Source organism: Callionymus lyra, chromosome 12, assembly GCF_982586985.1.
Source record: "Callionymus lyra chromosome 12, fCalLyr1.hap1.1, whole genome shotgun sequence".
Classification (NCBI taxonomy): domain Eukaryota; kingdom Metazoa; phylum Chordata; class Actinopteri; order Syngnathiformes; family Callionymidae; genus Callionymus; species Callionymus lyra.
Genome location: NC_141829.1, coordinates 16,505,522 through 16,528,435, shown reverse-complemented (window position 1 = coordinate 16,528,435; position 22,914 = coordinate 16,505,522). Strand labels below are relative to the sequence as shown.

At 44.6% G+C, this 22,914-nt stretch overlaps 2 long non-coding RNA genes across 2 annotated transcripts; both read left to right on the top strand.

Moving 5' to 3' along the window:
* Positions 1 to 5,002: 5,002 nt before the first annotated feature.
* LOC148068444 (uncharacterized) lies at positions 5,003 to 6,473 on the top strand. Its single transcript, XR_015713166.1, has 2 exons — positions 5,003 to 5,250; positions 6,225 to 6,473. It is a non-coding gene; the product is annotated as an uncharacterized LOC148068444 (long non-coding RNA).
* Positions 6,474 to 6,559: 86 nt separating this feature from the next.
* LOC148068443 (uncharacterized) lies at positions 6,560 to 7,614 on the top strand. The gene is made up of 3 exons (XR_015713164.1): positions 6,560 to 6,633; positions 6,928 to 6,981; positions 7,547 to 7,614. It is a non-coding gene; the product is annotated as an uncharacterized LOC148068443 (long non-coding RNA).
* Positions 7,615 to 22,914: the final 15,300 nt, after the last annotated feature.

The following is a 22,914-nucleotide window of genomic DNA, read 5'->3' as shown; positions in this document are numbered from 1 at the left end:
TCTGGACTTTCAGGGTCTCAAAGAACTAACCTGCCCGACAGAGTCCACCTCCCTGATGATCCTCTGGCTGAGGAACAGACGCAAACACTGTTGTACACACAGATGTATCGAGAGATAGATCGAGGGAAAAGGCATACATTTCCTCATGATTTATAAAATTAATAAAATTAAATTTCTTTGCCCAAGTCTGGTTTAGACAAACTTGAACAGGTAAAATACAATCAACCTGATAAAAAGACAAAAATAAAAATGTTTAAAAAAACAAAACAATTTGATTTGTCAATAACTTTGCGATCCGTCATTCTCTTTCTCCCAGTGCTACCTGGTTCCAGTCCGTGGTGTCAGAACATCCTTGCTTAGGTTCAGTTAGTTCTGGGTTACGGGACAAGTCAATTGCTTCTAAAACTATACATTTAAAATTAAAACATCATAAGTTTAGGTCTTCTTGTCCTGACACAAATATTTTGGTCCCTACACACTTGACCTGGTTGAAGTCAGGAGTGGACCTCTCACATGCCATGAGGTCCCTCAGCCGTGTTGGACCTCCTCGTCCCTGTTCCCACATCTGTCTCAGGATTAAACTCTGAACCACAGGTGTGAGAATCTCAGCAGAACTCTGGCGATCTGCTTTGATCTATATATAGACCTCCATATTTTTAGGTATTGCATAGTTTCTGTTGGTGTACAAGGACTTCAGTTTGAGAGCCTGAGCCATGATCCTGGTCCCTGTGCAGAAGTCTTTGCAGAGCGTTCATGATTCTACTGCTGAGACGTCCTGTTGCAGCTCAGCCGAATCACCAATCTAGTAAGATCACATAGAAGAAGATGTTCAAACACTTGGAGAACAGTTTAGGGCAGGGGTCGGGAACCTTTTTGACTCAGAGAGCCATGAAAGCAAAATATTTGGAAATTTATTTCAGTGAGAGCCATATAAATAATATTCAGATGTAAGAATCTGTGCTTGACACGAATTCAAGCCCTTTTCCTTTGTTCATCAAAATCAACAAAGAATTCAGACGGGTTCATCCCTTTCCATGCCTCCATTTCAATATGTCCATCATATTTAAATGAAGCAGAAGACTAAAATTTCTCCATTTCTGTGTTCATGAAAAAACAAAAACAAATGAAAACATGAATTCAAACTAACAGTTTATATTTGTTAATTTTAAACATGTCTGATATGAATCACACAAGTGGATTAATTAAATTTCAGATGAAGTTTAACGAGAATAAAACTGTTCATCAGTAACTTCACATCATCATCGCTTTGTCTGATCGTCTCTGACGTCATTAGAATGTGTGTCTCACCTGCACCTGTTTAACGTGTTTGTGTTTCTGCGTATTCGTATTACATTCGTGAGATAAAGGTAATTTACAAATAGTCATCATGTGATGGTGTATTAATACAAGTGTGTTTTAAGGACGCGATCACAAAAGGAAAACCAGCATTTGTTGCGCTTTCATTGAAACCTGCAGCTTAACTTTGATGGACCTGACGTCATGTTTCTGTGACTCTCGTAGAGAAGAACCTGAAGCGATCAAAAGCGCATTATTTTGTTCGATATATTATTAAAAAAAAACAAGCTTATAATTCTATATCGTTTTTCTGAATTGCGTAAAATGACTGTCGCACGTTTTGCTCTTTTTATTCTCGATTCATATGATCTTTTCCGTGCGTTCAGTGGAAGAGGCAGGAGCTCTGATTGGCTGCTGTGCATGTCAATCAAATTTTCAACCAATCGGCACAATAAACATTTGATTGACATGCACAGCAGCCAATCAGAGCTCTCTTTACTATTTTCTTATATCATATTTTATTAAATCATGCGATCTACTCGCAACAGCTTCGGCTGGACGTATTTGGACGTATTTAGACGTATTGCCCACCCCTGAAACAAGTGATAATATTTTATGTTTTGTTTTATGTTATTTTCTGCGAGCCAGATGCAATCATCAAAAGAGCCACACCTGGCTCGCGAGCCATAGGTTCCCGACCCCTGGTTTAGGGAAAGACATGAGGGAAGAACTGGACACTTTCAAAAAGGAGATTCAACGGTTAGACATGCTATCTGGGGAGCAGCAGAAACAGAACGAGAGAGCAGCTGAAATGGAATCGTGGTTGGAAAAAACTGGAGAATTGGGCTCAAGTAGCGAATGATGCACTCGTATTATCACTGTCAGAACAAAAGAGACTACAATGAGGGGAAACGAGTTACGGATACTTTCAACTACCTTGTAGGAATGTTTGGATTATTTACACTAACAGTTAAGGCTTAAGTTGAATTAATTCGGGAATATTCGATAGCTTGAGGAATTATTATTTTTTATATGTTGGACTCAATTAGATTGACAACTGTACTCACTCGTATGCTAGTCATCTCTATGATAGGTCCCTTTTTTAAGGAGGTATTTCCTACAACCTTCCAACAAGGAAGGTTCCATATCAAAGTTCAGGCAATATTTGGAGCCATTATTGTTTAAAATTCCATGTCCACACAAATAAGACTTAGGGATGTGAGGATGGCTTCTTTAAATGTTGTAAACGGAATCTGTTCAATGGAAAAAATCACCTTCTCTCTTAGGTTGAGAAATGAACAATTTGCATTGTAATGTTAAGTTTGGTCTATTGAAAAGAATTGTTGTTCAACATGTTTGGCCCAGAAAAGCAAATGGACTTTACAAATAACTCTGCCTGACTGTATTTTATAATTTTACTTTTTTAATTTTTTTTGGTTTTTGTTTTAGTTTTGTTTCTTTTTGTCGGTGTGAGTATGATTGTGACTGAAAAAATGCTAAATAAAGAGTAATAAATAAAAAAATAAAAAATAATAATCGTGTGTAACATAAACCACTACTTCATCTACCTTTTCGTCACAAAACTACTATGGACGCTTATGTTTGATACAATGCAAATCAATATGCCTAATCCCACGTCATGACATCATGACATTATGTCATTTCAAGTAGTCTGGTCATTTAGCTGGGTCTGCTCTTCAAGTGACTGACCTTCACAGTTCTTTTCACATACCTTCCTTCACAGCCAACATCCTCCGCTGTAGTTCAAGAGTTGTCAGAGTAGACGTTGAGTCTACATGTTCCTCAGCAGGAGCGAGAACCTCCACTGCATCCTGTGCCGCCACTAAAGTCACAGTGTGTGTCATCGGCTGTTGGTCTCATGTGTTGCTTGAACATGTGAACAACATGGCTATCTGGAAAAAAGTTTGAACGGCGAGTAGTTTATCACTTCTGACACCAAATGTAGCGTTCGCAGAGGGAGAGTGTAAGAGGTTTATCAACATTATTGATTATGCCGAATAGGGTGCTGTGGGCCACAGCTAAAGCTAAAAAACAAAGAAAAACACTTCAAATATGCGTGTGTCAAATGACTATTCAATGTAATTTAAAACCGACTTCAAGAACAACTCAATTGTCTAGATTTGGCCCCAAGGCCTTGAGTCACGAAAGTGAAACTGTAAATTGCTGCTCAAGTAAATCATTTGTGGCTTAAGTTGGACTTTCACTCGCTCACTTGGACACGCCCAGAATCCACCTGCACACTCGGACAATACCTGTCGACACAAAACAGTTGAACTAAAGCAGATGAACTTGTGCAGAAAGACTGAAAAGCAAGAATGAGTTGATGAATACAAAGCAATGGAAGGATGGAAGCTCTTCTTCTTCTTCTTCTCTTCTGCTTCAGACTCGGTACGTGTTTCCTCAGCGAGGAGGAAGTGACTTTGTTATTACAATGAGGTGTTTGTGTTGCTCTGATTCAATGACTGCACCTGTCTCAGGTGTGTGAAGACTCGGCAGGCTGATGTGAATGAACGATTAGACAATAGTCGACTATTTCTTTTCACTTTCTCTGCGCTGAAATAAACAGATTATATTACATCTAAAATATTTTAAAAACTCTTGTGCATCATGTTTAGAAAATACTTTTATTCTTAATGTGACCATTATATTTTTCTATGACTTGAAATAATTCACTTGAAGTTAAACACCAAATATATATATATAATTTAAGGAGGGAAAGAAGATAAAAATCTAATCACTAGTATGTGTTTCTATGACTACTCATTTTATTATACCTTTGATCAAACTAACAGTTTATGACCATGAGCTGAATCAAAGTTCTTCTTGACAAAACTTAATTGCCTTAAATCATTAAACCTGATCAGATCGTGCTCAGTTAAGATTGAAGACAATGAACAAGGAAAGTACTGGTTAAAGGAAAAACACATTAAGTTGTTTGAGTAAATGTCACGTTAGAAGCCGAAATAAAAAGAAACATTGTTGACCCCTGTTTTCAGCCGGGACAACATATTTGGTGAAAGATTTTAAAGAAAAAATATTTTATTAGTATTAGTATTTGTTTTGTAACTTAAGGTTCTAGCTGGACTCACTGGTGACAGTCGCTGAGAGGAGATCACTGAACAAACTACTGTCATCCTGGATGACATCCGGGTGTGTTGTAGACGTTCAACATGTTCCACCTGGAGGAAAACCTTTATGACCCAAGAGAATATAAAGCAAGTTCACATGAATATTTGAAAACATATTATGGATAATTACTTCAGTAATAATCAGTTCAATTTCTTTATTATGGGGAGATAAAGACCATAATTCCCGAGGGAAAAAGTACACCTGGTCATAGTAAAAATATTATATTTATAGTAGTGATGGTCTGATGACGCTTCATGAAACAGGGTCATGTTGTTCAGAGGTCAGTAGGTGGCGCCATAAGTCTTAAAGTGATGTGATGTTTCATTAGAACAGTTGTTCGAAACAGAGGAAAATAGCGCAGAGACCGCCATCTAGTGGACTCTGATATAATGTCACTGCGTCTAGAAGCTTCATCAGACCATCACTAGTTTATAGATTTATAATATAATAGTTATAATTATCTGAAGACACAGCTCAGTCTGTTTCTCCTCCACTTGTTCTCAGATGCAGCAGAGGAGATCCAATATATCCTGAAGGGTCAGGAGATCCACATCAAGCCGCCCGCCTTTGGTCGTCTAGAGAAGATATTCTGGGAGCTCAACGGCAGAGAAATTGTCACATTCAACGGCAGAGAGCAACATGAATACGACTCATACAAGGACAGAGTCCAGCTGGACCGGGTTTCTGCAGAGCTCCGGATCAGAGACGCACAGTTCGAGGACAGCGGGGAATATGAGTTGGAGGTTTGGTTCCTAAATAAGAAGAACCACATTGAAAATATACTGTATCATCGGGAGGTTATAGGTTAGTTACTCTTATGTCTGTTTACAATAACAAACATTTACTCATGGAATTTTAATTTCACTTTTCTATTCCTTATTTGAACGTTATGATGATTTTAATCCAACAACATTAAACAACTAGTCTTCTAAGTCAATTAAATAACTTTCAGACTCACTTTCTTACTACACTAACAATATCCAATTTACTCTACATTGTTTTACATCACCCTCTTAGTCTCAATCCCTCTCCCTGAACTCATTGGAAATCTTACTATTTATTGCATTGAGTTACAAACTCTTGACACATGCAGGAGAATGTGGTCTGTGTTTGGTTGGTTCTACTCTTAAGTGCTGGGTCTATGTATGGAAGTATATCAGTGCCATCAGAATATTGACTGGTTGATTTTAGAAGTTTAAAATGTTAAAAGATGTGTTTTTCACTAAAATGTTGTTTTGACTCATTATATAATTCATGTTTTCTTAAATAATGTAATTTAATAATTGATGTATTGAAAGGTATATTTTTTATTGAGCAATTTAATATAATCATTTGTAGTAAAAAGCTGTAAATTATACATAGATGTTCAAATTCAAATTATTCAAAAATAAATATTTTGAATAAATTTTCTTTTTGTTTGCAAATTCAAAATATATATGCATTAATAGAGCCATTTTATCAGACTAATCCAATCGAGCAATGAGCCACTCGCTGTTAACGTTTAAATTCACACCAATTAAAATTAAATAAAAAACAAATCTGTGCTTAAAAAAATCCAATAAATTAATTGAACTATTCAATTTTGTGATGGCACTGATACTTATATCATATTTCTACTGCAATAAATACATGTATATTAGCTTTAGTTTGTTTTTGCACTTTCTACATGAGGTAACTCTTTGAAAATAATTTCTATCTATTTATGTATCAACTCTTACTACCAATCACTATATCATCTGCAAACACCATGATCCATTATGTGTTTGTGTGTCGTCCAGACAAAGTGTTCAACACAAACGTTCACTGTGAGCTTCAGGGTGAACTCCTGGCAAAGCTGGTCTGCACAGCAGACTTCAGTCGCCCTCAGTTCCTCAACTTTGAGTGGAGCTCCAACGGAACCAAACATCTGGGCTCCAACCTGACGATTCAGCTGCAGGACCAGCATGACGAGAGCGTGTACACCTGCCACGTGAGGTCCCCCCTGAACCAGGATCAAGCTGTTTTCACAGCAAACAAGTGTTTCCCAGGTCAGTGTGTTGGACTAAATATCACTGAAATCAAGATGTTGTTTTAAAGAATCTTTTCCAGAAAAACAAGTGCATGCGTCCATCGCCCCGATCATCGTCATCCTGTTGCTCATCCTTCTGCTTCTTATCGTGGGCTTCCTGTACCGGAGGAAACTTAAAGGTCAAGGTCAAGACAAACTAGGAAACTGGGAAAAACTAGTTTTGTGATGTTTTATGTCCTTTTATAAGTTGTGATGAACAGAAGGTTTGTGACACTTTTCTACCAGTTCAACATCTAGAATATCGACTACTATTAAGTAAAGAAATAAACTAGTCTTTATTTAAACATTAAAAAGTGAATTGAAGCAACAGTTTTATCTCTGAAATTATTAACGAGAGTATTAAAAACATAACACGTGTCTGTATAACCCGCCAGAGAATAAAAGTTCTGAGTCTGTTTAATTTGTCTTTTCAGCAATTTTTATATCAAAAGGAAAATTCGATGTGGAAAAACAGGGGACAAAACAAGGTATGTGCGACTTCGTGTTTGTAACGTAGACTAGTTAGACTTGTACAAGAACCTTCTACACAAAGAAGGATCTTGTACTTTGTTAACTTTGTTTCTTGATTTTTTTTCACCACTAAGACTAATCCTGACGTTCATCAATTTTCTGACGAGGAGAAGCGATGGTCGCTAAACGGACGTGTTGTTCACGTTAGATTAAAATAGCTAAAGATTCTCTCTGGTCTAGAAATAAGTTGTCTAGTTAACCCACACAGAAGCGCTAACAAGACAAAGTCTGTTACGACTCACTATTTTGAAGTTATTACTTTATAAAGTTCTCCCCCATCGGAAATCTGGGCGAACGAGAGGTTCATAAAGTAGAAAATTACATGAATATAATTTTTTTTTTATTTTTTTATATTTAACTGCTTATTGAAAAGTAGTGATTTTTTTGCATTGAAAACTATCTAATAATAAATAAAACAATGACCCACACATTTCAATCACAGAGTATATGAATGTAATGTATGTCAGAAATATTATAATAATAATCCAATTAAAAGTTTTAATCAACATTTATTCATGTCAGTCAAAGGTTCTTGTGAGGAAGGTGAAGAAGATGTTCTGATGGAGACACATGTCAACTCTGTCCAGGAGAAAGATGAAGGTGTGTGTGCTGCTTTATTTATATTTAATCTTCACCACAACATGATAACAACACACAGTCACAACACGTTGCAGGTTTGATTACAGGTGTATGAGAGCATGTATGTCTTTCAGACACTCTGGTTTCCTCCCACAAAATATGCACAGAGATTAAAATGATCTGAGGTTTCATTCAGTCGTTCAGACATGTTATTTAGAAAAGAGTGCCCTCTAGTGGGCTCTTGAAATAACAAAACAAACACATTAAATCCGAGTGAAGCCGTTACAAGTATTTATGTCGTGTTTGTTCAGATCATCTCCAGGTGGAAGACGAGAGTCTGAGCAGAACTTTGACTCTTCCTTCCCAAAAACTTGATCTTCTTCTCCCAAACCACGAGACTAACTCTGAAGAGTCGTGTCTGTGAAGAAGAAGCTTCATGAAGAACCAGCTGAGATGTTGATGTTGTTCTCACCGTCTGGACTTTCAGGGTCTCAAAGAACTAACCTGCCCGACAGAGTCCACCTCACTGATGATCCTCTGGCTGAGGAACACCAAGACTCTGGTCTGGACTCTGATGGAGCCAGAAAGGAAGTTCAGGACAGAGAGTCTGGATCAACAGAGGGAGAGAAAGAGCAGCAACAGCAGGAGAGAAGATGTGAAGAGACTGAAAGTGTGTCGCTGCAACAACTGGACACTTCAGTAACACAACAACATCATGATCCTCCATCTTTGATGACGACCAGCGTTGAGGAGTCACATGACCTCACAGAACACAAGACAACAAGTAAGAGCTGCTACACTGAGACACACATACTCACAGACACACACACACAAAATTACACTAACAGAAACTCACGTTCACAGACACACACACCCAAACTCAGGGTCAAACATAAAAAAAACTTTGTCACTCACACAAGCTGAAAGACTAACACAAACATTATCACAGGCTAAAACACACACACACATTTCCACACACTTAAAAAATTTGACACACACTAAGGAACACACACACACACAAACTTAGTAAATAACATAGATGGATGGACAGAGAAAGATGGAAAACCCCTGAGTTATCTATCATAACCTCAGGTTCTACGAGTTGGTGCGAAGCCCTCCAACGGCTTCGCTATGGGTTTACCCCGAGGCACCGCCTCGTCTCTGAGAAAGCTTAATGAACTCGCCACCCAGCAGGGGGCAGTACCTTCCTATAAAGGCGGGAAGCACCCGCCGCACTTTCTCCAACTGAAAACTCAGCGAGAAGGGCGGCCGCTGGGCGACGAGGTTGGAGGGCTTCGCACCAACTCGTAGAACCTGAGGTTATGATAGATAACTCAGGGGTTCTACGTCATTGGTGCTCCGCCCTCCAACGGCTTCGCTATGGGTTTACCCAAAAGGCGAAGCCTGACGGGATAAATGTACCCCCAGCTGGACGCCCAGGGTCCAAAACTTACTTGAGCCGTGGGCCCTGAGGGGGGCACAACAGCGCTCAAAACAGTATGAGCTACTGATCCCGCCATTACGTCGAGGAGATAGGCCTTAGCGAAGGTAGACGTGGACGTATCTCCTCTGCCACACCCCGCAAAAGAGCCACTGAGGCTGCCACGCCACGGGTGGAATGTGCCCTCAGACCGCTAGGAGCGGATCCACCCGCTGCTCGGTAGGCCCGGATAATGGCCGATCTCACCCAATGAGAGAACCTCTGGGGGGAGACCGCCTCTCCCCGCCGGCATCTACCGTGGCAGACAAAAAGGGCATCAGAGCGCCTAAACTCGGCCACCCGCCGCAAGTAACAGGCCAACGCCCTCACTGGACACAACAGGTGGAGACGTTCCTGACCCGGGTCCGAGTGAGGCGGCGGGTGAAAGGCCCGCAGCGTGAAGGTCGTCTCCCGGAACAAGGTACTCAGAATCTTCGGGCGGAACGCTGGGTTAGGACGCAAAGACACCGAAGACTCCTCGACGCCAAAGGAAAGACACTCAGGGCTAATGGAGAGGGCACAAAGCTCACTTGCTCTCTTCGTGGTTGTTAGTGCCAGAAGGAGCGATACCTTGAAAGACAAGATATCCAGTGGGACTTGGTCAAGAGGCTCGAAGGTCGGGCCTGTGAGAGAGTCCAGTACCAACTGGAGATCCCACTGAGGGCTGGAAGGCCTTGCAGGAGGTCGAAGCCTGCAGGCACCCCGCAGGAAACGCGCCACCAAGGGGTGGGCGCCAACCGAAGCACCCTCAAAACCGACATGCCTCGTCGCTATGGCTGATGCGAACACTCTCAGTGTCGCCACAGTCCGCCCGTTATCCAGCAAATGTTGCAGGAAAGACAGGATAGCGGAGACCAAACAAGAGCTGGGGTCCAAGGACCTGTCTGAACACCAGCGGGAGAATATCCCCCACTTTGAGGCATAAAGCCTACGTGTTGATGGGGCCCGGGCGTTCTCCAGCGTGTGGAGAACGTCCGGGTCCAAGGTCCCGATCAGCTCGTCCCGTGCAGGAGCCACACCTTGAGAGGCCGGCACAGCACCGGGGGCGCTGTCAGTGTCCCCCCCGCCTGACATAGGGCAGCGGGGCCCCAAGGGATGGCCCACGGGGCCCCGACCGCCATGCGCACCAGCTCTGGGCACCAGAGCGCCCCCGGGGAGTCTGGTGCCACTAGAATTAACCTCAGCCCCCCCCGCCTCGTCCTCCGAATCAAGGGGAGAAGGAGCCGCGGAGGAGGGAAGGCGAACAGCAGACCGACCGGCCACCTCGAATGGGCTAAAGCGTCCACGCCTAGTGGGGGGCGGTCCGAAGCCCTGAGGGAGAACCAAAGAGGGCGTTTGAAGTTCTCCTTGCTGGCGAAGAGGTCTGCAACCGGGTGACCGAATCGAGACCAGATCTCGCTTGCCACTGCCTCGGACAGACCCCATGCTACTGCATTCAGCTCGCCCGGGACGTGCTGGGCTCTGAGCGAAAGCAGGTGACAGTCCGCCCACAGCCAAATCTTCCTTGCCACACACAGAAGGGCTGGGGATCTGACTCCACCTTGGCGATTTACGTACGCCACGGCGGTGGAGCTGTCTGAAAATACTAGGACGTTGGACTGTGACAGTTGGGGAGAGAGGTGAAGCAGGACATTGTGAATCGCCTTCAGCTCTAGCCAGTTTATGTGTCTGAGCACCGGACTGCTCCAGACCCCACTGGCGTAGGCCTGACCCGAGGTGCCTCCCCAACCTGTCAGGCAAGCGTCTGTGAACACTTGAGTGTAACGAAGGACGCAACCCAATGGAACTCTCCGCCTGAGGTTGGCGTGAGAGTTCCAAAACTGGATGTCCTGCAAAACCCGAGCGGGAAGGCGCACTTTCCGACCTCTTTCCCGCTTGAGGTCTAGCTTGAGACGACCAAACCATCTCTGAAGCTCCCTCATGTGCAGCAAGCCCAGCCGAACAACCGTGTGGGCTGCCGCTATGAGCCCCAGGAGGGACATAACAGTGCCTGCTGTTGTCACGTGACACCGAGCTTCCAGCAACTGTGTTGTCAGTCGGACAATGGGCTGGATACGCACGTCCGGGAGGCGCGCGTATCCTTCCTCCGAGTTCAACAGTACCCCCAGGTAAACTAACTGTTGAACTGGAGTCAGAGCGCTCTTGCTGAGGTTCACTGTGAACCCCAGGGTGGCAATATGGCTCAACACCTTCTGTGTGTGAGCGTAACTTTCTGCCTCTGACCTGGCAAGGATCAACCAGTCGTCCAGATAGGTCAAGATCCTTACCCCACTCACTCTCAAAGGCTCCACTGCCGCTTCCACACACTTGGTGAAGGTCCTGGGTGCCAGAGAGTAGCCGAACGGAAGTCGAGTGTACTGAAACACCCGACCCTCGAGGGCGAAACGCAAGTACTTTCGATGTCTCTTGACTATCGGTATGTGAAAGTACGCGTCGGTCAGGTCGATAGATGTCATCCAATCTCCTGGACATACACCTGAAAGCAGTTTCTTGACCGTCAACATGCGAAACGGGCGGGTAGCTATGACCATGTTCAAATAGCTGAGGTCCAAAATGGGCCTCCAACCCCCGGTCTTCTTCGCCACGAGGAAGTACCGGGAGTAAAACCCTGTCATCATCTCGGCTGCAGGGACCAGTTCTACGACCTCCTTCTGCAGCAGAGTAGACACCTTGTTTCTCAAACAGGATAGTTTCTCCTGCTCCGCCATACGCGTCCAGAGAATCCCTGAAAAACGCGGGGGTTGACGGGCAAACTGTAGCGCATAGCCCCGCCTGATTACTCCCCCCAGCCAAGTGGGTCCTAGAAGTAAAACCAGGCGACTCCAAGCCGAATAATGTTCTGTCAGAACCGCAGCCCTGGCGAACCTTGGGTAGTCCTCCGGCCCGCCCCCCAAGGGCGGGCCATAGACGAAAGGGCATCACACAAGCCGCGTCTCTATCTCTTGAATCCACAGAGCATGTACTCGAGTTGGATTCACTAGAACCCCCACTCTCATACATAAACCGGCTCTGTGGGAGAAGCGCGCAAGTGCGCGTGAGACACCTCAGATGCGCGTCGTGCGTGTTCCCTTCCCCCCCCGGAAGTCTTCCCAACTCCCTGAGCACTTCTTAGTGTCACCGGAGCTGACAAAACCCGCGATGTGGAGGAATGTGCTGGAGAATTAACCCGGAGCTGAAGTGAGTTAGGTCGCGCGCGTGTCGGCACCGCATCACTCACCCGGTCCCGTACATTCTCAAGCTCCGCTGGCGGTCCAGACCTGCTCGTCACTCGTGAGATCCGACCGCCACGCACCTCTCCAGTTGATCGACCAGACGGGGCGGAAGTTCTTCGCCCTCGCCTGGTCTGAGGGCGGCGAGAAAACTCGCGCGTAAAAACACCAGGTTGCGTCATTCCATGGCGTTTCTCCGCCGCCAAACGTGACGTCCTCCACGGTGCCAGTGCTTGTAGACAGCGCTGTGGGGGAAGGAACAACCGCCGGTCAACATAGACATGTCTGGACTAGTTCCACTCACCTCCGCTGTCAAGCTCTGTCGGGCACGAGCGCTGGTCGACGCGGAAGTAAACACAGCCGGTCTCGCGGACCTCTGCTCGTCTGTAAACAAAACACATGTGGTTGGAGTCTGCCCCTCATTCGTGTGGACAGACTCCGTTATTACAGTCTCGGCATAACCCGGGCGAAGGGGTTTAAACCCTCCTTCGAACTGTGTTCTGAGAGGAAACTCTCGCCGTCTATGAACGGCGGAGCATGTTAGCTTAGCATTAGCGGCGAAAGTCTCTAATGACGCCTGTGAATACGTCACACTCACAGGCGGAGCCACATGCACACTACTAACATCTCTCAGAACGAACCACAGAAACGTCATACGTTCTCTTGTTTTATTCCCGACACATTCCCTTGAATGAATAGGGAGGGGGAGGAGCCCTCGGCCGTCGACTCTGCTGCAGCTGCTGGCTCCCCGGCTCGCGCTGCGGATCTTGGCGACGCTCACTCGTCGCACGCCGCCGCTGTTGCCGATGTTGTTGGTGCTGCTGGTGTGGCTGGTCTCTGGTGACGCTTCCCCCCAGCACCAGATGATGATGCCGACGAACGGGATCTCCGTCTCCGCGTATCCCCGTCGCGCATCGTCATCACGCCAAACGTGACGTCATCCATGACGTTTCTCCGCCAAACGTGACGTCATCCATGGCGCCGGGATTTTCTTGACAACGCTCATCGGCGGTCAAACCCGTCAGCGCATGTCAACACGGAAGTAAACACAGCTGATCAAGCCGGTCTCGTGGACATTTGCTTATCAGGCCGACGAACGGGATCTTCTCCGCGTATCCCCGTCGCGCCTCGTCATCACGCCCATGCAGGTGATGGCGGAGCTGCGCCGCCTCCTGCCGGGCCATTCCTCTCAATGGTGCGTCCGTTCCATGGCGTTTCTCCGCCAAACGTGACGTCATCCATGACGTTTCTCCGCCAACGTGACGTCATCCATGACGTTTCTCCGCCAAACGTGACGTCATCCATGGCGCCGGGATTTTTTTGACAACGCTCATCGGCGGTCAAACCCCGTCAGCGCATGTCAACACGGAAGTGAAGTAAACACAGCTGATCAAGCCGGTCTCGTGGACATTTGCTTATCTGGAAACAAAGCACATGGTTGAGTCTGCCCTTCATTCGTGTGGACAGACTCCGTTATTACAGTCTCGGCATGACCCGGACGAAGGGGTTTAAAACCTCCTCCGAACTGTGTTCTGAGAGGAAACTCTCGCCGTCTATGAACGGCGGAGCATGTTAGCTTAGCATTAGCGGCGAAAGTCTCTAATGACGCCTGTGAATACGTCACAATCACAGGCGGAGCCACATGCACACTAATACCTCTCAAGTGAACCCGTCGAGTGCGCTGCAGGAGGGCCATGAGACCTGCAAGAGATACTCACCTGATCGCTCTCGCATACCCCATGGTCGACTCCATGCAGCGAGCCAGTCGTCCTCCTCGTCGACATCTGTTCATGACCGATGGACGACTCAGCTCGACTCATCAGGGCCCAACACGTTGGAACGTGAGCTTGTCGAGTGCAGCGCACAGGACTGCCGTGTTGTTTTCTTAAACAACACGGCAGTCCTGTGTTGATCATAATCATGATCTGAGGCGGCGTGGGTCGACAAGCCTCGAACGCTTCCCAACACTGTCAAAAGCTGTGGGAAGCGCTCGGAAGGCCACATAATCATCACGTGTGATTTGGGCCTCTAGGCAAAACGAAGCAGACATGTGTGTCTCCTCTTCAGGGAGTCTTCGTGCACACATGGTTCACTTCAATATTCATTCGCCATCATTACATTCCACTGTCAGGAGCTTTCTCGCTGAGTTGAAAAAGGAGAAAGTGCGGCGGGTGCTTCCCGCCTTTATAGGAAGGGACTGCCCCCTGCTGGGTGGCGAGTTCATTAAGCTTTCTCAGAGACGAGGCGGTGCCTCGGGGTAAACCCATAGCGAAGCCGTTGGAGGGCGGAGCACCAATGACGTAGAACCCACTGACACACAGTCCATGACACACCCCAACTCACACAAACACACACAAAAACACACATTCAAAGACACAAACACACAGAGACTCAAGCACTCACAGAGTAACAGACATTATTAGTCACAGACGAGGTCGGAGGATCAAAGGTGAAGGTCAAGAAACACATTAACTTGTAAAAATGATTTTTAGTTATATTTTACTAGTATTGTGAGGTTTTATGTCCTTTAATAAGTTGTGATGAACAGAAAGTTTGTGACACTTTTCTACCAGTTCAACATCTAGAATAGCGACTACTTATAAGTAAAGAAATAAACTAGTCTTGTATAGCTCACCTCTTTATTTAAACATTAGAAAGTGAATTGAAACAACAATTTTATCTCTGTATTTATTGACGAGAGGATTAAAAACATAACACGTGTCTATATAACCTGCCTGAGAATAAAAGTTCTGTTTCATTTGTCTTTTCAGCAATTTTTATATCAAAAGGAAAATTCGATGTGGAAAAACAGGCGACAAAACAAGGTATGTGTGACTTCCTGTTTGTAACGTAGACTAGTTAGACTTGTACACAAAGAAGGATCTTGTGTTTCTTTGATTTTTCTCCACTAAGACGAATCCTGACGTTCATCAATTGTCTGACGAGGAGAAGCGATGGTCGCTAAACTGATGTGTTGTTCACGTTAAGATAGATAAAGATTCTCTCTGGTCTAGAAATAAGTTGTCTAGTTAACCCACACAGGAGCGCTAACAAGACAAAGTCTGTTACGACTCACTGTTTTGAAGTTATTACTTCATAAAGTTTTCCCCCGTCTGAAATCTGGGTGAACGAGAGGTTATAAGGGCGGCGTCCATTATGACGTAATAATGGCTTCACTCCTACAGCGAGCTGTAATCATGCTTTGTTTACACAACGAGTCCATTGGAGGTGGAGACTTCTTGGATTTATGATGCGTGTTGACACACCCTGATGCTTGACCAATCACAGCAGAGTGGGTGTGGTTATGTTAAACAAGATTTAATCTCGAGAAGAACTGAGTGTTTTCAGTGGGCGGGGCTTAAGATCATTTTCTAATGTAAATGGTCTGACTATTGACACTTTGTGATTGATTGACATGTGTTTTATTGGTTTTGTTTGTATGGAAATTAAAAAAAACACCAATAAACATCAGACATATTTCATAAGGGAGAAAATTACATTATGTACATAATGTACATACATGACCCACACATGCCAATCACAGAGTATATGAATGTAATCAGAAAAATGATAATAATAATCCAATTCAAAAGTTTGATCCACATTTATTAATGTCAGTCAAAGGTTCTTGTGAGGAAAGTGAAGAAGATGTTCTGATGGAGAAACATGTCAACTCTGTCCAGGAGAAAGATGAAGGTGTGTGTGCTGCTTTATTTATATTTCATCTTCACCACAACATGATAACAACACACAGTCACAACACGTAGCAGGTTTTATTACAGGTGTATGAGTGCATGTATGTATTTCAGACACTCTGGTTTCCTCCCACAAAATATACACAAACGCGCTAAATAAGATTAAAAAACGTCTCATTTTATCAACACAAAACCCTGGAAGATATAAACGAGTGAAGCTGTTTTACTGTCGTGTTTTTTCAGATCATCTCCAGGTGGAAGACGAGAGTCTGAGCAGAGCTTTGACTCTTCCTTCCCAGAAACTTGCTCTTCTTCTCCCAAACCACGAGACTAACTCTGAAGACCGGAGAAGAGTCTCAGGTGAGTCGTGTCTGTGAAGAAGAAGCTTCATGAAGAACCAGCTCAGATGTTGATGTTGTTCTCACCGTCTGGACTTTCAGGGTCTCAAAGAACTAACCTGCCCGACAGAGTCCACCTCCCTGATGATCCTCTGGCTGAGGAACACCAAGACTCTGGTCTGGACTCTGAAGGAGCCAGAAAGGAAGTTCAGGACAGAGAGTCTGGATCAACAGAGGGAGAGAAAGAGCAGCAACATCAGGAGAGAAGATGTGAAGAGACTGAAAGTGTGTCGCTGCAACAACTGGACACTTCAGTAACACAACAACATCATGATCCTCCATCTTTGACGACGACCAGTGTTGAGAAGTCACATGACCTCACAGAACACAAGCCAACAAGTAAGAGCTGCTACACTGAGACACACATACTCACAGACACAAACACACAAAATCACACTAACAGAAACTCACGTTCACAGACACACACCCAAACATAAAACTTTGTTACACACACAAGCTGACAGACTAACACAAACATGATCACAGGCTAAAACACACACAGACACACAAACACATTTCCAAACATTAGAAAGTAAGTAAGTAAGTAAGTAATATTTATTTATATAGCGCTTTTCGAGACCAGGGTCACAAAGCGCTTAAACAATCAAAACAATACTCAATAAAATATATACTTTAAAGTTCAAGATAATACTGAGAACAACACAGGAGTTTCAGAAAATCAAGGAAAAGCCTGAACAAATAAGTGAATTGAAACAACAATTTTATCTCTGTATTTATTGACGAGAGTATTAAAAACATAGCACGTTTCTATACAACCCGCCAGAGAATAAAAGTGTATCTGGTGTGGACTCTGAAGGAGCCAGAGAGGAGAGAGTCTCAGCTGAGGAAACATCAGATGGAGAGAGAAAGGAGGGAGGAAGTCATGCTAGTGACGACCAACAGCAGGAGAGAAGACCAGGTGAGAGCTGCTACACTCAAGTGTCAGTATCATAGGAGAGAAGTGTCTCACACACACTCACACACACACTCACACACACACACACACACATACACACACACAAGCACTAAAAGACACGAACACACAGAGACGCACACTCTCACACACACAGAGTCATAGCTCTTGCCATTAATGCCGGTCATGTACGAACAGTGTCACCGTGGACTTTTCATAACCGGCGTCGAGACCTCCACACTCTCCGTGAGGAAGCATCACCGCCTTCTACGTCGGCCAGACGCTCACATTTCCAGGATCGGCGTGAACATGAGCGACGTGACGAGCGCCAATCCAGAGAGAATACCAGAGGACGGGACGGCCCTCCCCAAGGTCAGATGAATCAGCCGAACCCGACCCACCACCAGACCCAGCGTCGGGTCCAGGGGGGCAGTCCGACTCCATCAGCACCTGGTGCATTTGGACAGCACCCTTATCGATTTGAAGGTGGCAAGAAAGTCTATGATGGTGTTCCATGTAAGTCTGTTTCCACTTCTGAAACTGTAATTATGTCGGTACATAAGACGAAGACTGACAGAGTAGGTTTGTCTTCCTCAGTCCAAGTGTTAACAGAAGCTCCAGCAACGACTGATTCTAATTCTGACGTCATCGCTGCTACGCTCGTTGTTCCCGGAGCTAAATGGGCTTCTATCGGAATAAATCACGATTTCACACACTCGTCTCCACCAGTGCATCCGAGAAGAGAAAGAGTCACTTCAGGTGGTAAGTTTTCAACACATGAGAGAGAAGACATATTTTATTAGTATTGTGATGTTTTATGTCCTTTAATAAGTTGTGATGAACAGAAAGTTTGTGACACTTTTCTACCAGTTCAACATCTAGAATAACGACTACTTATAAGTAAAGAAATAAACTAGTCTTGTAAAATGATCAAAACACGGAGTCCATTCCGTCCCGGTTCTTATACTTCGGGTCGTGGAGAAAGATGAACAATCCAGAGTGTGTAACGGGTCGTATATTCGCCGCTCCAAGTCAAACAAAATACAAGCTTTCAATTACGATCGACCGGACGCACTTTGTCCCAGCAACTGTAGAGGTCAATAGTCCCGGGAGAAAAGGTCCCGAGCTGTAGAAACATCGCTATATTTAAGGCAAATTTCCCATCCGGGAGGTCGTCTCTTTCCGGCCAAATAGTTCTTTCCAGTTTCCTGTGTCACGATCACCCGCAGAGAGACATCCTCATTTATTTTCTTATAATCTAATCATTCAACTGTTCTCGGCGGGGGGTTATCTTCTCTTCCATCTTTAAGGCCCCCTTTCCCGGGTGTGTCTTGCTTCGTTCTTTGATCTACAATTTAAGGTGTGATTTGCAGATAAACAGATGTTTTAAATTACCGGTGTCGATCTCTAATTCTGATCCAAGCTTACCTCGAACTAGTGTGAATCAGTCTGGATGGAATGTTGATCGTGAATGTGCAGTCAAACGTTCCCGCTCTTTGATCAATCGAGTAATTTATACTTTGATTATCTTTTAGCATTCATTTAAGTATGGCGTATACGTATATAATAATTCTAATCAATACTTGTATAGCTCACCTCTTTATTTAAACAATAGAGAGTGAATTGAAACAACAATTTTATCTCAGTATTTATTATCGAGCGTATTAAAAACCGCACGTGTCTATATAACCTGCCTGAGAATAAAGGTTTCTCTGGTGTGGACTCTGAAGGAGCCAGAGAGGAGAGAGTCTCAGCTGAGGAAACATCAGATGGAGAGAGAAAGGAGGGAGGAAGTCATGCTGGTGACGACCAACAGCAGGAGAGAAGACCAGGTGAGAGCTGCTACACTCAAGTGTCAGTATCATAGGAGAGAAGTGTCTCACACACACACACACACACATACACAAGTACGTACACACACACACACACACACACACACACACACACACACACACACTAACACACACAAGCACTAAAAGACACGGACACACAGAGACGCACACTCTCACACACACAGAGTCACAGCTCTTGCCATTAATGCCGGTCATGTACGAACAGTGCCGCCGTGGACTTTTCATAACCGGCGTCGAGACCTCCACACTCTCCGTGAGGAAGCATCTCCGTCTTCTACGTCAGCCAGACGCTCACATTTCCATGATCGGCGTGAACATGAGCGACGTGACGAGCGCCAATCCAGAGAGAATACCAGAGGACGGGACGGCCCTCCCCAAGGTCAGATGAATCAGCCGAACCCGACCCACCACCAGACCCAGCATCGGGTCCAGGGGGGCAGTCCGACTCCATCAGCACCTGGTGCATTTGGACAGCACCCTTATCAATTTGAAGGTTGCAAGAAAGTCTATGATTGTGTTCCATCTAAGTCTGTTTCCACTTCTGAAACTGTAATTATGTCGGTACATAAGACGAAGACTGACAGAGTAGGTTTGTCTTCCTCAGTCAAAGTGTTTACAGAAGCTCCAGCAACGACTGATTCTAATTCTGACGTCATCGCTGCTACGCTCGTTGTTCCCGGAGCTAAATGGGCTTCTGTCGGAATAAATCACGATTTCACACACTCGTCTCAACCAGTGCGACCGAGACGAGAAAGAGAAACTTCAGGTGGTAAGTTTTCAACACGTGAGAGAGAAGACATATTTTACTAGTATTGTGTGGTTTTATGTCCTTTAATAAGTTGTGATGAACAGAAAGTTTGTGACACTTTTCCGCTTCCGGTGAGTCTTTGAAAGGCTCCTGCTATTATTGCCAAAACAGTCATTTTAACGACTAATTATTCTGATATAATGCTCATATCACTAAAGATATGTGTCAAGGATCACGGATCTACGATCGCGATGCTCTTTTTAACATCAGACAGACGATGGAGGAATTTCGCACACACACACACACACACGCACACACACATACTCTCTCTTCCACTTACAGACAGTCATACAGACACTCAGGGTCACCAACACACATGATCCACACACAATCACCATCACACACTCCTAGATACACAAAATCACACACACAAGCTGACAGACTGAAACAAACATGTACACAGGCAAACACAAACAGACATTTACAGTCACACACGCTCAAATTCACAGACACACCAACCCAAAAAAACCCACGGCCACAAACTCACAGACACAGAAAAAGTCACGCATGTACGAACGCACACAAACGTAAAGACAAAAACCAGTCACAGAAACTTACACAATCACAGACACAGAGTCACAGACATACTTTGTCACAGACTCACACAGTCACACACACACCGAAAGCATCAGTTTTCAAGTGTTTCAGTGTCAGAGACACGGACGTGCAGCTGAAGACCGAAGAGGACGGAGGATCAAAGTTGTCTCTGACCAACACCTCCACTCACACTCCCTCACCAGCAGAACCTGGTGTGGACTCTGAAGGAGCCAGAGAGGAGAGAGTCTCAGCTGAGGAAACATCAGATGGAGAGAGAAAGGAGGGAGGAAGTCATGCTAGTGACGACCAACAGCAGGAGAGAAGACCAGAGAAGATGGAGGAGGGATCATGTGACCTCACAGAGCACAATCACACAGGTGAGAGCTGCTACACTCAAGTATTATAGGAGAAAAGTCACACACACCAGCTCAGATGTTGATGTTGTTCTCACCATCTGGACTTTCAGGGTCTCAAAGACCTAACCTGCCCGACAGAGTCCACCTCACTGATGATCCTCTGGCTGAGGAACACCAAGACTCTGGTCTGGACTCTGAAGGAGCCAGAAAGGAAGTTCAGGACAGAGAGTCTGGATCAACAGAGGGAGAGAAAGAGCAGCAACAGCAGGAGAGAAGATGTGAAGAGACTGAAAGTGTGTCGCTGCAACAACTGGACACTTCAGTAACACAACAACATCATGATCCTCCATCTTTGATGACGACCAGTGTTGAGAAGTCACATGACCTCACAGAACACAAGACAACAAGTAAGAGACACACATACTCACAGACACACACACACAAAATCACAATGACAGAAACTCACAGACACACACCCATACTCACAGACAAACATAAAAAAAACTTTGTGTTAGTCTGCCAGCTTGTGTGTGTGACAAACATGATCACAGGCTAAAAAAACACAAAGACAAACGTAAGAAACTGACACACACTCACGGACACAAACTTAGTCAAGCGCGTGGATGGATGGAAGGATGGATGGACGACAGATAGATAGACACACAAAAGCCCACTGACACACAGTCCATGACACCCTCAAAGTCACACAAAGAGACACTATTTAACTGTTTATTGAAATATTGATTTTTGTGCATTGAAAAAAACAAATAAATAAAAATTAATGACCCACACAAGTCAATCACAGAGTATTTGAACGTAATTTATTTCAGAAAAATGACAATAATAATAAAATTAAAAAGTTTGATCCACATTTATTAATGTCAGTCAAAGGTTCTTGTGAGGAAGGTGAAGAAGATGTTCTGATGGAGACACATGTCAACTCTGTCCAGGAGAAAGATGAAGGTGTGTGTGCTGCTTTATTTATATTTCATCTTCACCACAACACGATAACGCATGCAAAGACAAACACAGTCACAGAAACTTTCACACACAGACGCACACACTCACAGACACAGAGTCGCAGACATACTTGGTCACAGACCAGGTCGGAGGATCAAAGGTGAAGGTCAAGAGAGACACATTAACTGGAAACAATGTTTTTTAGCTATATTTTACTAGTATTGTGATGTTTAATGTCCTTTAATAAATGTTGATAGACAGAAAGTTTGTGACACTTTTCTACCAGTTCAACATCTACAATAATGACTAAGAAGGAGCTTTCTCGCCTGCAGTTGATTCAGAACTTTTCAGCGAGAATTCTGACCTGCTCTAGTAGAAGAACTCACATTTCTCTGATCCTTAAAACTCTCGACTGGCATCCAGTTTCTTTCAGGATCAAATTTTAAATTCTGGTTCTTACTTTCAGATCTATTCATGGTCAGGCTCCTCCTTACATCAGTGATCTGATCCAGCCTTACACCCCAGCTCGGGCTCTGAGGTCTTTGGATCAGAATCTATTGATGGTTCCACGGTTCAGGACCAGAGGAGAGAAATCCATTTGATTAAAATGATCTGAGGTTTCATTCAATCCTTCAGACATGTTATTAAGTAAAGAGTGCCCTCTAGTGAGCTCTGGAAATAAATACAAAAACACGCTAGATGAGATGAAAACTTCTCACTTTATCAACACAAAACCCTGGACGTTATAAACGAGTGAAGCTGTTTTACTGTCGTGTTTGTTCAGATCATCTCCAGGTGGAAGACGAGAGTCTGAGCAGAGCTTTGACTCTTCCTTCCCAGAAACTTGCTCTTCTTCTCCCAAACCACAAAACTAACACTGAAGACCGGAGAAGAGTCTCAGGTGAGTCGTGTCTGTGAAGAAGAAGCTTCATGAAGAACCAGCTCAGATGTTGATGTTGTTCTCACCGTCTGGACTTTCAGAGCCTAAAAGAACTAACCTGCCCGACAGAGTCCACCTCCCTGATGGTCCTCTGGCTGAGGAACACCAAGACTCTGGTCTGGACTCTGAAGGAGCCAGAAAGGAAGTTCAGGACAGAGAGTC